The sequence below is a fragment of the Choloepus didactylus genome, chromosome 26 (genome assembly GCF_015220235.1).
Source record: "Choloepus didactylus isolate mChoDid1 chromosome 26, mChoDid1.pri, whole genome shotgun sequence".
NCBI classification, from domain to species: Eukaryota; Metazoa; Chordata; class Mammalia; order Pilosa; family Megalonychidae; genus Choloepus; species Choloepus didactylus.
This window is the reverse complement of record NC_051332.1, coordinates 15,046,199-15,061,466: the sequence shown is the minus strand read 5'-3', so window position 1 is coordinate 15,061,466 and position 15,268 is coordinate 15,046,199. Positions and strand designations below refer to the sequence as shown.

The window sequence follows — 15,268 nt, the reverse complement described above, 5'->3', positions numbered from 1 at the left end:
TGATTTGGACACTTTTTCATCCCCAAAACAATAAGCTTGTCAGCTATTAAATCACCCCTGTTAATAACAGCCCATTTAACAGTGCCTGTTTCCAGCAACCTATTAAACTAGAACAGTCACTTTATATTAATAGGGTCTGCTGGCTGTGGAGTACAGGTAAAGATTAGAATCCAGTTAGCAGAAGCACTACCTTATTCCTGTAAAATGTGTTATTATTTACTTTTTTCCCTCCTCAAAACTCTGTGAGCTTTGTTATTATTGTCTGCATTGTGCAGATGAGCTAACCAAAGCTGAGAAAATTTATTGTCATACAGCTTAATATATCATTACTTCCAACTATTTGCTATTAACCTCTAAAAAACTTTCCTGCTCCACAGTTTCTTCACTGCAATCTTTGCTTCTGCATTTCTCAGGGCTTAAATCAGAGGATTTAACATAGGGGTGATAATGGTATAAAAGACAGCCACCATATTATCCCCTGAAAAGTTAGTATCAGGGTGCATGTACATGAAAGTACAAAGTCTGAAAAAGATGATGACCACAACACTATGGGAGCCACAGGTAGACAGAACTTTGCACCTGCCCTCTGCTGACTGCTTTCTCAGGGACACTGGGATGACAGTATAGGAGATTACTAAGATAACAAAGCTCCCCAGAGCAATGATCCCACTGTCAGCTGTCATGACAACACCAACAACATGTGTCTGTGCAGGCAAGTTTCAGCACAGGATTGACATCACAAAAGTAGTGATCAATCTCATTGGGTCCACAAAAGAGTAGCTGGACCACCAAAGCCACCTTGATAATGGGGTGTAAAATCCCACCTATCCAGGTCCCCAGCAACATGTTATTGCATCTGTTTCAGTCCATGATGGTCATATAGTGTAGGGGTTTACAGATGGCCACAGAATGATCATAGGCCATTACTGTAAGAATGAAGATCTCAAAACAACCAAAGAAATGTGACCTAAAGAGTTTCAGCATAACCCCACATAGGAGATAGCTTTAGTCTTGGCTAATAGGTCAACACTCATCTTGGAAGGTGTCATTAAGGAGTAAGAAATGTCCACAAAATGCAAATAGATGAGAAAAAAATACATAGGATACCCAAAAATGTTGCTCCTGCAAACAATCAGCATGATGATGTGAGGAGTTCTCCCAGAAGAATGACTATGTAGAAGAAAGAAAACATCACAAAACAAGCTTTTGTAACCTCTGGGCTCTAAGAAAGACCCCAGAAAATAAATTCAGTTACATTGTTTATTTTATCCATGGAATTAATACAGCAGGGCAAATTCCAAAGAGACAATTAAATTATCTGAAAGAATAACATGAAAGGAAAAACAACATTATTGTTAATGCAGAACACACATATATTCAAAGCAGTTAATACTGGAAACTATGTACTTATTGCCACTTGGCAAAAATATTCAAAGAATTTGAAGTACATATATTCTGATCTTCTTATCTCTGTGCAGAAGGCAATTCATTCACCTCAGATGAGGAAACAAAGTCTAAAGAAATAAAATTATCCTCTAAATCATCCCTCTAACAGTCCCACCACCCTCAACTTTTTAAAAGTTTATTCATCTTTTTTTCCTCAATACTTATTTAATTCAGATTCTATGTAAGAGACCCAACCGAATTTTGAGACAAAGTTGTGTTTTGGTTTTTGATAATATTTCTATACCTGGGAAAGTTCACTACTTGTTTGACACTGGAAAGAAAATATATGCCCTTGTTTTACTTTCTGAACACAGCCACACCTGGTCATTCCATTCATCAGAGGGGACTCAAGTTGTTTAGATTAAGTGACTCCTGCAGGTTCTCCTGCTCATGAAACTCAGACCTTATTTACATCAGACTATACTCTCCAATTTGATCTAAAGCTTTTTACTATCAGAAGGCAGTATAGTGTAGTAAAAAGAGAACCAAAGTTACACAAACCAAAATTATAGAAACCTGATTAACTAGGCTGTATTCTTGGTTGAATAATTAAAATTCCTGAGGCTTCTGTTTCCCTGTTTGTGAAATGAGAGAGGTTTTATTTCACTATTGTGTCTATCATTCTGAGTTATTTATACCATGACATTAAATCACTTTTCAGCCTGTAATAGTCATATAATTCTCATAAAGATATAGACTTATGGCTAGATAAAGCACTAAAAGAAAGCTGCTGAAGACAAAGCAAGATCTGCTTGATTGGAAACATGGGGAAGTGAAGTCTCAGGTATTTTCTCCATCTTCAAACTGAGTGTTTGAGGAATCCCCAGATTTCAATCATTTGTCAGTAGACTAAAAAAAAAAAAGAAAAAAGAAAGAAACAAAAAAAAAAGGAAAAGGAAAAGAAAAATCCTGGCCTTTAACCTCACAGCTCCTTCACACATTCTTCTAACCCTTCTAGTTTCATGCTAGCTTATATTAATTCTCCCAGTTTGGATGTATTAAATTTTTGCAATAGGTCATCACTGAAAGATTATTTAGATGGGTCTAGAAAAATTCAGTGGTGGTATTTCAAGTACTCTTGGTACAGTCACTGGAGTTTCTGAATGGAAATAGTCTATGGAATAGTTTTGATTAAAGGTGATTTCATGGTGATTTCTCAAATCAAACTATAGATATAAATTATTCCTATAATTATACAATAGGCTATGAGCCACAGTATCTTGGATAATCATTAGGAACTTAGTCCACTTCGGGGCACAAAGTCTCAACATTCCCAACAAATTTAGATGCTACTGAATTCTGTGCTCTCCACTTCTTTGCAGCAGTGTTATGCCTGGCACTTCCAGCTTTGAGGAAATTGTGTGGTTGTTTGTCCTCAGGTCTATAAATTAGATTGAGTGGAGCTACTGATGTGGCTTCTACTATGAAAGGCAAAATGATGTTAATAACCATAATGATAACAGAATAATAATTCAGATATAGAGCTCAAGCACATACCTCTGCTTTTACATGCTGAATCCCCTTTAGCTTTTACTTCTGAATTTAAAAAAATCCTATTCCCCACTGAGAGAGAGCTTCATTTTAAGGGAGGTCAAATCATAGCAATTTGACAACTGTGAATATTTGAATTTCATTAGTCAGAAACTTAGTATTTGTGAACTGGATTGAATTGTGACACCATTTTCCATACCACAAGGTCCTAGAGTATTCATGCCTCCTCCTTGAATCAAGATCCAACTCAAAGGATTCCTTCCTCCCCTTTCTCACCTCCTCAGATCTGATGCAGCCTCACTTTTCTGTGAAATGATACAGCTTATGATTGGCATTGTTTTCTTCACATGAATGCTATTCTATCTCATAGTAAAGAACATATATACTTTATTATCTATTAGCATCCTCTTAATAATTTTACACTCCACTTACTTCTGAAAATAGTCTCTTGCAGATGAATTATGCATATTTAAAACATAGCAGTTTAATTAAATTCATTTTTCCCATAAAACTTTTCTATAGATAAAATAGTTATTAGAAGAAAAATTTCTCACCTGTATTTTCCAGGGCTTTAATTTTGCTTTATTTTTTATCTCTTCCTGAGATAATATGAGAGCACATGACCAAAATGAAAGTAGGAATGTTGCCTAAAGAATTGCATTATGAATAGTTAGTGCTGGAGAAACAATAACTCCACAAAAAAGATGCTGGTAAGAGCCAGTCTTTGTTGGTTCTTGTTCTCTCACTTACTGAGATTTACCATTTCACAGGTTCTTTGATGATAAATCTTTCTTTCTTTACTTCCTAAAGGTCCATATAAAGAGAAAGATGGAAAATGATAATGACTTTGCAGAAAGGCTTTCCCCAAGTCTCCCTTCATAACCAGAACCACATCACACACTTAAAATGAGCTTCAATCTCCTTTTGTCTTTTCACTTCTTTAAAAAAATAAAGTTTACAATATTATGAAATTTAAGATTTAATCAATTCTTCCATTAATAGCTCCAAAACTTATTTGATACATTTTGATATTACATGTGATTTATGTAGTTGTTTTATATTGTGTATCTTACATATTGAGTTGATATAAAACCACAATCTCTGTTTTGGAGATATTTAGGTGCTGAATTTGAATTGTTTCACTCCTTTAAAATGTTCCATTTGATTTTAAAATATTGGATTCAATAGTGCTATTGGGATTCACTGTTTTTCTTCTTAATTGAGAATCTGTTGATTTCTGGAGAAAGAAAGAGGAAGATGTTTCTCTCCAGTCTATACTTGGGATTGAGTGTAGTATAAGTTTTCATTACTCCTTTTACTTTCTGAGAGTAAACCATTAAGGTTGATCTTCATCTTCTTTATTCCTTTCTTTTCTACTATTCTTTGTTTTTTCCCTCATTCCGGCTTTTCTTCCTTTCCCTTTTCTACCCTCATTGCCCCTTCTTTTTTATCACACAATGGTAGAAACATCATATAATGAGATGTTTGCACTCACTGTCTGGGTTAGTAGAGAAATGAGTGAAAAATACAGGGCAGGATGTGAAGTAGCAGTTTGTGATCACAGTAGTATAAACACTCAATGTGATTTAGGGACTGTATGTGTTTCCTATTTTTGCTATAACAAATTACCACAAACAGTGGTTTAAAACAACACAAATGTATTATCTTAAAATTCTGGTTGAGAGAAGTGCAAAATAGGTCTAACTGGTTTAAAATCAAGATGCTGGCAGGGCTGTGTTCCTTCTGAAGGCTCTTAGGAGTATCATTTCCTTGCATTTTCCAGCTTTTAGAGGCCACCTGAATTTTGTGGTTCATAGCCCCTTCCTACATCTCCAAAGCCAGCACATTTGCCCAGACTTCTTCTTGTTTTATTAGTTTTTATTTAATTTTTCATGTTCATTGCTCCTCTGTATATCTCACAAACTTGTCTCAAGTCACCCTCATCTTACATTAACATTTTATTTGACAATATAGGGCTACCTTTTCTTCCTCTGCTTGTACCATTCTTCACAAGAACTAACAGAAATCCATCTGGTAAAGGAGAAATGCAGTTTTTGAACCTCCAGTCCATATATCACAGAAGAGTTTAGAAGCTTAAATTTTTGAGCTGATTCCAAAAGATAAATGAGTAGAACCATTAAATCTTAACTTTTAGCATTTGTATTAGTTAGGTTTATTCTTGGAAACAGAATCAATGAGAGATATCTCTGATTATCAAATTGTAAAAGTGACTCACACAACTGCAGGAGCACACGAGTCCAAATTCTGCAGAGCTGTCAACAAGCTGTCAACTCCAAGGAAGATGTCCTACGAAATCCTCAGGAAATGAACCGACAACTTTGACTAACTCCTCAGGAAACGAACTGACAGCTTCAATGAGCTCCCCAGGAAATGTTTCACTGAGCAGCTGAAGAAGTGAAGGTTCTCTAACCATCCGGCTTATAAGCCTCCAACTGATCACCAGGACCAAATCCAGCCAATTGCATTCTCTCACTGTGGAAGCACGCCCCTTGATGAGTCATCAGTCAGCTGCAGTCAACTGATTGATGATCCAACAAACCAGCCCGTTGGTTTATTAACCAGCCTCAAATATCCTCACAGCAATCTTCGGGCCAGTGCCTGCTTGACCAGACAGGTAGGCCACCTAGCCAAGTTGACACATGAACCCAACTCTGACTGGTGGACCAGAGTGATGTTTTGGGTCTCTGGGTATTAATGTCACTTCTGACCCAGTGTCTGATAATCCACGAAATATCTGATCATTTCCTTTTCCTCAATGCACAGCCACCCTGGTAAAAGGCCGTAGGTCCCCCTGGGAAGGCTGGGAGGAAGATTAACAGTATAAATTTTTGGCAGTGTGACAGGGTCCTTCTCCAAGGGTACCCGGCCTTCCCTTCATTCAAGGGGCTCTGGATCTGTAAACTGTCTCAAGTCTGGGAATTGATTAAGGGGCCATGACTCTCTGTTTTTGTAATTCAAGGGAGACTTTTGTTCATGTGGCCTAGAATTCTTCTGCTTATATAGTTCAAAGAAGAATTTAGTTGATTGCCCATCTATTTTACTACTTGGTACTCCATGATCCACTAGCCAACGCCATAAGTCTCTGCGAGTCATATTATTTTGATTGCTGCTTTGAGCCTGTTTTCCATTATGGTAGCCATGCCCACCTTGTCTGTGGTGATTAACTGCAGCCACTTGGCTTCTGCTGACTCGGGACCCGATTACCCCCATTGTGTTTAAGGATTCCAGTTCAGTGACAGCAGTTCCTGCAGTAATATCTGACCTACAGAGAAGGGCGACTATAGAGCTCTTCAGGGATGATGGAGCTAGTTTCACAAATTTATTCCTTACAGTCCTGGTAAAAGGTGTGTCCTCTGGACATTCCAGGGCTGTGTGAGCAGGTCTTCCATGATAAATCCACTCTAACATTCCAATCTCTCTAAGCCTTTGAATCCCCTCCTCCACATTATACCAGGGCAGTTCTGGCATTTCAACCTCTGGTAATGCTGGCCACCTTTTGATCCATGTTTCAGCCAGCCACCCAAACAAACTGTTAACACCCTTTCTAACCCCTGGAGCTACAACATTGAATGCAGAATCTCTGTTTAGTGGGCCTATATCAGTAAATTCAGCCTGATCCAACCTTATATTCCTTCCACCATTATCCCACACTCTCAATATCCATTCCCACACATATTCCCCTGGTTTCTGTCTGTATAAGTTGGGAAACTCATACAGTTCTTTTGGAGTATAGTGTACTTCCTCATGGGTCACACTTTGTACCTCACCCTTTGGGGCTTGTTGGGACTTGAGCCTAGTTATAGGTCTTGAAGCAAAAACTGGTGGTGAAGGTGGGTCATGAAAAGAATTAGAATTATCTCTCAAGCCATTCACTTCAGGACACTCTGTTGCATTTTCATCTCTTAAAAGAGGATTAATCTCTCCAGACAAAAGGGTGAGGGCTGTTTCCTCAGGGGAGGTGATTACAAGATTAGCAGGCATTGAAGGGTTAATCTCCTTAGGTGGGGGTTGGGTGGCAGGCTCCTTAGGGCAGACTGGAGGCAGAGAAGCTGTTTCCCCAAGACAGCCCTCTACAGGTAAATCTAACAATGACCCAGCAGAATCCAGGGTTCCAATGTCCCCACTGTCATTATTATCAATCCATATGTTCCCATCCCAAGTTTCTGGATCCCATTCTTTTCCAATCAATGCCTTTACTTTAACAGCAGACACCCTGAGAGGTTGAGATTTTAGTTTACACTGTAAATGTGCTACTCGCACAATAAGAGACTGCATCTGATTTTCAGAAACCTCCAGTCTGTGGGCACAGGAAATAAGATTTTCTTTCAGGGTGAAGTGGGGTCCCTTTCCCTTAATCCTAAAACATCTGAAAAGCAACAGTGTTGTGTAAATGGCATTAGGCCATGGGGAGGGGGGAGTGAGACTGAGCCTGTACCAGTTAAAGGAAGCAAAACTTTACTGTTTAGGGGAGGCAAAGCTGCAGTTGCACGCATTAGCCAAGTGTAACCCATTTAACAATAACTGCTCCAGGTCCAAGGGAAACTTTTTGTAACCCTTTTATGATCAATAGCTGCTCCAGCTCCAAGTGAAACTCTTTGTGAAATTGTTTTTGTGAAATTGTTTTTTATGATCAATAACTGCTCCAGTTCCAAGTGAAACTCTTTGTGTAATTGTTTCTTGTGATCAAAAGCTAAACTGCCAACTCTGCTTCTGTTAGAATAGCTTGCTTGCTTGCGTTTTTAGGATATGGTTTCTGTCTATATAAGACACCAGCGCACACAGGTGGGGGCTGCTTGCTGAACTCCCTGCATGGAGTGAGAGACAGCAGCCGCCTGCTAGCTGGCTAATAAAAGGCTGTTTAAATTCTGTTTGGCTGTCTCGTACTTTAACTCACGGGCACTGTAACAAGGGCACAGATGGAACCCTTTTCATTTGTCATACGGCATTCAAGTTTTGAATTTGAAGCCTTTAGCTCATCCCTTTCTCTTACAACTGTATCCAAAGTATCTAAGAGCAGCCAGCCAACATCATTATACCTCTTAATACTGCAAAACTCCGTGAAAGTGTCGAAAACACTGTCACCCAGAGCCTTGCTTCATACTAGAGCACAATTAGGAGAATCAAATGGTGCTATTTTGTGTATTTCCTTTGCCAACTCCTGCCATGGACTGTTAGTACCCTCTTGATTATTGGAAATAGAGTCATTAGTGCCTCTGAATCTAATCAGAGTAGAAAACAAATTGTAAAAGTCCATTTTAAGATTCCGTTTCTCAAGAACCACTCTCAGTACCAAGTTGTATTAGTTAGGGTTCTTCTTGGAAACAGAATCAATGAGAGATGTCTCTGATTACCAAATTGCAAAAGTGACTCATGCAACTGCAGGAGCGCACGAGTCCAAATTCGGCAGAGCCGTCAACAAGCTGCCAACTCCAAGGAAGACGTCTGATGAACTCCTCAGGAAATGAACTGGCAACTTCGACGAGCTCCCCAGGAAATGCTTCACTGAGCAGCTGAAGAAGAAGTGAAGGTTCTCTAACCATCCGGCTTATAAGCGTCCAACTGATCACCCGGACCAAATCCAGCCAATTGCATTCTCTAATTGTGGAAGGCACACCCCTGGGAGTGCAGCTGGGAGTGATGTTTTGAAGAGGAGCAAGCTTGCTAGAGAGGAACGTCCTGGGAGAAAGCCATTTTGAGGCTGGAGCTTTGGAAAAGACACCAGCTGCCTTCCCAGCTAATAGAGGTTTTCCGGACGCCATTGGCCATCCTCCGGTGAAGGTACCCAATTACTGAGGTGTTACCTTGGACATTTTGTGGCCTTAAGACTGTAACTGTGTAGTGAAATAAACCCCCATTTTATAAAAGCCTATCCATCTCTGGTGTTTTGCATTCTGCAGCATTAGAAAACTAGGACAGCATTCATTAACACTCTTCTGTATTTATTGAAATTCCATAATAAAACAGTGACATCTTTCCCTTTTCACTGAACAAAATGAATGAATAAGACATTCCATAAATTAATGGGATGTGCTATTATAACTTCCATCTGACCATAACTTCTTATGGGATATCCAGATATCCAGAAAACTGGGACTTGTAGTACATAGAAGTGGGATTACTGTTTGAAGAATCAGGTAGCCACCAAGAAGCCAAGGCTGAACTAGCCAAGATACCAGGGAAGGGCAAAGTATGCATAGATGAGGCTGATGTACAGTTCTGTCTTGTCCTTTGTCATGATTTTTTGAGCCAACAGATAGAATGAGTAAATATAACACGTTTACAAAAATTTGGGACAATTAGAAAACCCATGCATTACAGTGAGGTATATGTTGATATAACCAACAATCTGCTTTGGAAAATAATTGGTGAAAATTGACACCACCATGTTCCTATGTCTTAGAAATCCAATCCTAGATATACACTCAACAGAAAAGTTTATATATGTCTACAAAAAGAGATGGAATTTAGAAAGCATTGACTGACTAGCCCCAAACTTGTAATACCTCAAATGTATAGGGAATAAATAGATGGCTGTATATTCATACAACAGAATATCAACAATTAAATTAAGGAAATATTGCTGCCCATGATATGGAAAAAATGTCATAATCTCATAATTATAATAATATTGAGAATAAGACTGATAGAGTAATTCTATGATTCTATGTATATGAATTTGAATATAGGTAAACCTAATCTAGGTTATTAGAAGTCTGGATAGCAGTTACATTGACTGACTGGAGGAAGGAATCATCCATGTTGCTGTTAGTGTTCTATTTCTTAATCTGGATTGTGGTGATATGGGCATGTTCATGTTAAAATTCACTCAGTGCAACTAATAATTGTGTAGTTTTCTATATGTGAATTAAATTTTAATGGAATTCCTTTAAAATAAAATTAGCTGAAGAATTACTAAATGAATGCATTGTTGGAGGAATATGTGTAACATTAAATAGGTACAAAATAAATATCAGGGGCTCAAAATTAATGAGCTAAGTGTCCAACACAAAAAACTAGAAAATTATTAGTAGATTAAGAATAGAAGGTAATACTATAAGAAATGAAGGAAAAATAGAAAAGAAACATGCAATATAAAATATCAACACCTTCAGAAGTTTACCACCTGTGCACGATTTCTCATCCACAATTTCCCCCCAAAATTCTCCAGAAACCAATTCTTTCCTCTAAGTTTAAAGTGAAAATCAACTAATGTGAAACTGTTTATAAAACTTATGTATTTCCCTTAATGTAAATATTTATGCAATTTTCTCTGTTGAATTCATATTCTTGATTATGAAGTGCTATTTCAGATTTTATTGGGGTTTAACATAACATAAATTTATATACCACATAACTTTCTAAAACTTTTAAAATTCTGAATTCACAAACACATTTTGACCAGTGTATATCATAGAAACATTATGAAATGGCATTTGAGAAGACAACTACAGTTAAATAAAAAATTAAAAATATATACCAATAGTGACTCAAAAATTTAAAGAAATTATAAAAGTTTCTGTAAACATTTAAAGAAAATTATTTTTTTCTGTATAAAATACTAGGCATAAAACTTTTAGGGCAAGTTTTGCTAAATATTGAAGGAAAAGATAATTCTAATCCTGTAAATTCCTTCATAAAATAAAAAGGAAATGATTTTTAATTCACTTTATAAAAGCAGCATAACCTTAATATCAAAACCAAACAAGAAAGATTCTATGATTTAATCTCACTCATGAATATATATGTATATCTCAAACAAAATACTGGCAAAATGAATTCATCTATATATGACAATTCATAACTGATATATGTTTACCAAGAATATATCCTTCTACATTAGACATTCATGTACTAATGGAGAAATATCTCTTCCTATCTCAAAAAATTATTTTTAAATGTGGTAGAAAATTTCTTATAACTGATACAGGTTAACTGATACAAAGAAGAAAGAAAACAGAGTGACCCTCTTGAGTCATGAGGAGGTAGAAACTGCACTTAATCAGGAACAAGTCAAAGATATCTTTTGTCACCATTTTTATTCAATGTTGTACTTGAGGTGTTTGATAGCATATTATGATAAGCAGAAAAAATTTAAATTTATAAGAATTGAAAAGGAAAAACAAAACTGTGACTCACAATTGAGAATATCTACATAATAAAAGCTGTGGCTGTATTATAAGAATTATGAAGGTACTATTTGAAGTTTTAAGAAACAGGACTAATATGCAAAGGTCAGTTTTGTTTCTATGCATGAGTAGTCAACAGAAAATAAATCTTTAAAAAATATAACTTAGAAAACAAACATATAAGGTACTCAGATGAAAGTCACAGAACATATACAAATTTATAAACTTTTTAAAAAATATATGGTAGCAACTTAAGGAAATGGGGAGATGCTGTACATTATTCTAGATAACAGAGATATTATATTGTATAGAAGGCATTTTCTCCTAAACTGATGTGTAGATTCAGTGTAATTTCAATTAATATTCAGAAGGATTTCTCAGGGAACTCATCAAGCTTATTCTAAATATATGTGGAATATCAAATATCTGACAAGCCTAATATCAGGGAAGCTGCAGAAGTAGTTGAAATGAAAGGAAAGTAATCAGCATACCTTGTTTTGAATCTCCCCAACCCGATTGTGTGCTAGAGCATACTATTTACTTCTCTTTTTTCTTCATTTATAAATCTGGGAATATTTATAATTGCATTGCCCATGTTATAAGGACAAGTGGACTGCTTGTGGAAAATAAGTAAAATATTCTTTTCAAATATAAGGTAAAATTGTACAGAATAGGACTTATGGAGTTTCTCCAAAATATAAACTTCTATGTTCTTCCATTTAACAAAAATTACCTGTTTTAGAGAAAACAATAAACAGTTTGCATGTTTTTTGGTGTCCTTCAGACTATGGTTGCCTCAATAAAACCAGTTTCTTCTCTTCTCTCAAATTAGTCAGCATACTCTCCTTATCCAGTCCTGACCATTACCAAGGCATCATTTTCAGACAGTTCAATTCTTCCTCTGTCTTTTGCTCATATTGTTCTCCAAAAGAAGAACCCTCCTAAATTGCACTTTGCATAATCTACTATACTGTACAACTCAAATTTTACCTTAGCTATGAAGTGCTTTTAACTAATTAATAATGTCATCTATTTATCTTTTTTAATTGATTGTCTGAACCACAGAAGCATCTTATCTATTTTGGAGGAAAACTTGCTGATTTTTGTTTAACACAAACCATTATCTTACTATTTGCAAGGTGAACTGCAGTAAATACACACCTCCCCTGACAGGTGAAAACCTGTGCAAAACTATTTGCCACTGCAGGGGCTAGAGTAAGAGGTAGGTCAGATTTAAATTAACACACAAGAAATATTCCAATTTATTCTTGAACAAATCAAAATTAAAGGCCTGGGTCCAGTTTCCTTATCCTTGCACTTGTTTGCTATTTTCCACTTTGTCTCAGCTCAAACCCTGTACTCTCCAGGTTCTTCAGAATTTGTTATAACAAAGAACATACTGTGTGGCTTCTCAACATTGAATGGAAATGAGACAATTGGTTTGTGTTCAAACTCCACAGGCTATAAAGGAGTATCAACCTCAGCATAACTACTTTTTTTAGGATTTGAGAGTTTTACCATTTTAAACTGCACATTTGCCCAACTTTTCTTTTAAGAGATCTCTTAGTCCACAGATGTCCTGCATAGACATCTGCTATACCTCTAGTGTTACATCCAAATTGATCAGTGACTTGTTATTGGGGGTAAAAACCACCTCTTACAGTAATTGCATGTTGGAAATCTTTAACATACACTTCTTTGGAGGTATTGAGATTTTCATTCTTACTTCCATGGCCTTTGATTGCCATGTTGCCATCTGCAAACATCTGCACTACATGATTACAATGAACAGGAGAAGATGCCATCTTCTAGTTCTTGCTGCTTGAGCTGGAGGTGCTGCCCATTCCTTTCCTCAACTGTGTATGATATTCCAGTTGCCCTTTTCTGGTCCAAATGTAATTGATCACTATTTCTGTGATGTATTCCCACTGCTAAAAGTTGCTTGTACTGATACCTACATCACAGGTGTCCTTGTGGTTGCCAATTCAGGTATGATCACCTTAGTGACCTTTATTGTCTTATTTCTTACATCATTATATTATTTACTTTAAGAAATCACTCAGCTGAGGGAGTTTGCAAAGCCCTTTTTACCCGTGGGTCTCATATCACAGTGGTTGTCTTATACTTTGGGCCTTCAATCTTTGCTTATCTTAGACCACCTAGCATTTACCCTGAGGATAAAATATTTGCACTGTTTTACACTATCACTGCTCCTATGTTTAATCCCCTAATCTATACTCTGAGAAATACAGAGATAAAAAATTCTATGAGAAAGGTTTGGTGTCAAATGTCATTTTCAAAGGAAGTACCCAATGTGTATTCAAAAAGCTAGAAACTACAACAGAGATTAATTATTCCATTGTTATTATGAAGTAATGAATAAGATTACTAGGACTTAGATATTTCTGGTAATTACAAATCAAATACTAATTCTACCACACAAAAAAGATCTGAAAACATTATTAATTTGGTGGTGTGGTGAGATACTGTTGATAGTATACTTGCAATTAAATTATCTGGGTCAAAGCAATTAAGGCAATGCTATATTTAGGAGTGAATTTTAATGAAAACATTTTACTGATAGTTTTGTTAAAAAGTTCAGGCTGCCAGGAAGACCACATGGTGACACATTAGCTCATTCTATTTTAGCGGAGAAGTTAAATCCATAGTTTAAGCAATAATTTCTAATTAATATTTGGTATTAATCTATACATCCTCTAGTGGCATTCAAAATTGAGCAATAAGGAAACCAGTATGATATATATGATTTAAATGTTTTCTGGGAGTCAATTCTCCTGAATTCCCATAAAAAGTTAAAAAAATACTTGGATGATATATTGAAAATCAGCAATCCATAATGACGATTACAAAATTACAGGTATTCCATCTATTGACCGGAATTGAAAATTAGTCCGATATAGCTTAGGTAAGTGAATTATGCAATGTAAGTGTTGAACAATCCCTAACAAACTAAAATTGGTAAGTAAATTGTTAGTCATTTGTTCTAGAAACAAAGACATTTCATATTAACACGAAAACAAATCAGCAAAAAAAACTTTTTTTAAAGATGTGGTCTAAAACAAACCTGCAAGCAGAAAACACTGTGATACAATAGATAAAGCAAATCATTTTGTGAATATCCTGTATATAAAACTTTAGGGAAAGTTTTCCTGAAGAAACCAAATGAAAATTTGGCAAAATGCCATTCCTAAAAATATTATCACTTAGAACACAGAGCATTTATCATAAAGAAGAAAGACATAGATAAGAGGATTATATGAAATGGAAAGTAATTAAAATATAGAAAGTGTTTTAGAATGCATACATGCAGTACAATAGTTGCACTCATTCTGGAGGTACTGCACAAAGAAGGATAAATGATCAGAAAAAATAATGATGGGGATCAAATTAATTAGAGCTGTTATAGTAGAAAGGAAGTAGAGAAATAATTATATTTTCATGTTACTAATAAATCATAAAAAGTATTGCTAGATGTAACTTCTTTTTGGAAAAATCATCACAGGAAAATATGACAAAGTCTAATGGTTTGAGGGAAAGGTTTGGATCATAAGATGTTTTATTACCAGACTATTTGTATTTCATTTTTTAGGGAAAAGAAAAGAAAACCTTTACGTTCAATAAGCTCTTGGTGTGACATTTATCTTTCATTAAAAAATATTTTCTGACAGGTATTCAAATCTAACAGCTCCTCTCTTTATTTGAGTGCATAAACTTTTTCACATGTGCAAATATTTCCTGTGTCACTAACATTTATGTATTAATAATGAAATAAGTGACATAAGGAAGTCAACAATTCAACATATATCCCCAAGTGTAAATCAAGATGGGATTGAAATCTAGCAGACTATCAGCCTATGTCTATGAAAGACAATTATACAGTGCTTAAGATACATGAAATTTTTTCCCCTATAAGGAGTTTTAGAGCAAAAACTGAGGAACCATTTCTGTGGTAATTGATAAGCATAACACTGCACTTATGGTGCTCTGACTTCCTCTACCTTCTTGAACAAGAGATTCAATATTAGACACCACTTTTACTTGTTTTATCTCCAAAACTGAATTCTTGATTGAGGTACAAAATACATGCATTCCAACTATGCAACAGTAAGTTTAATTAGATTTAAGCTGTTTCCAGTTCTGGCCACAGCCTGCTACCCACAAAT

At 36.0% G+C, this 15,268-nt stretch overlaps 2 pseudogenes; one reads left to right on the top strand and one right to left on the bottom strand.

Annotated features, from left to right (window-relative positions):
• Nucleotides 1–353: 353 nt before the first annotated feature.
• LOC119520805 lies at nucleotides 354–1,273 on the bottom strand (annotated as a pseudogene).
• Nucleotides 1,274–12,658: 11,385 nt separating this feature from the next.
• LOC119520780 lies at nucleotides 12,659–13,416 on the top strand (annotated as a pseudogene).
• Nucleotides 13,417–15,268: the final 1,852 nt, after the last annotated feature.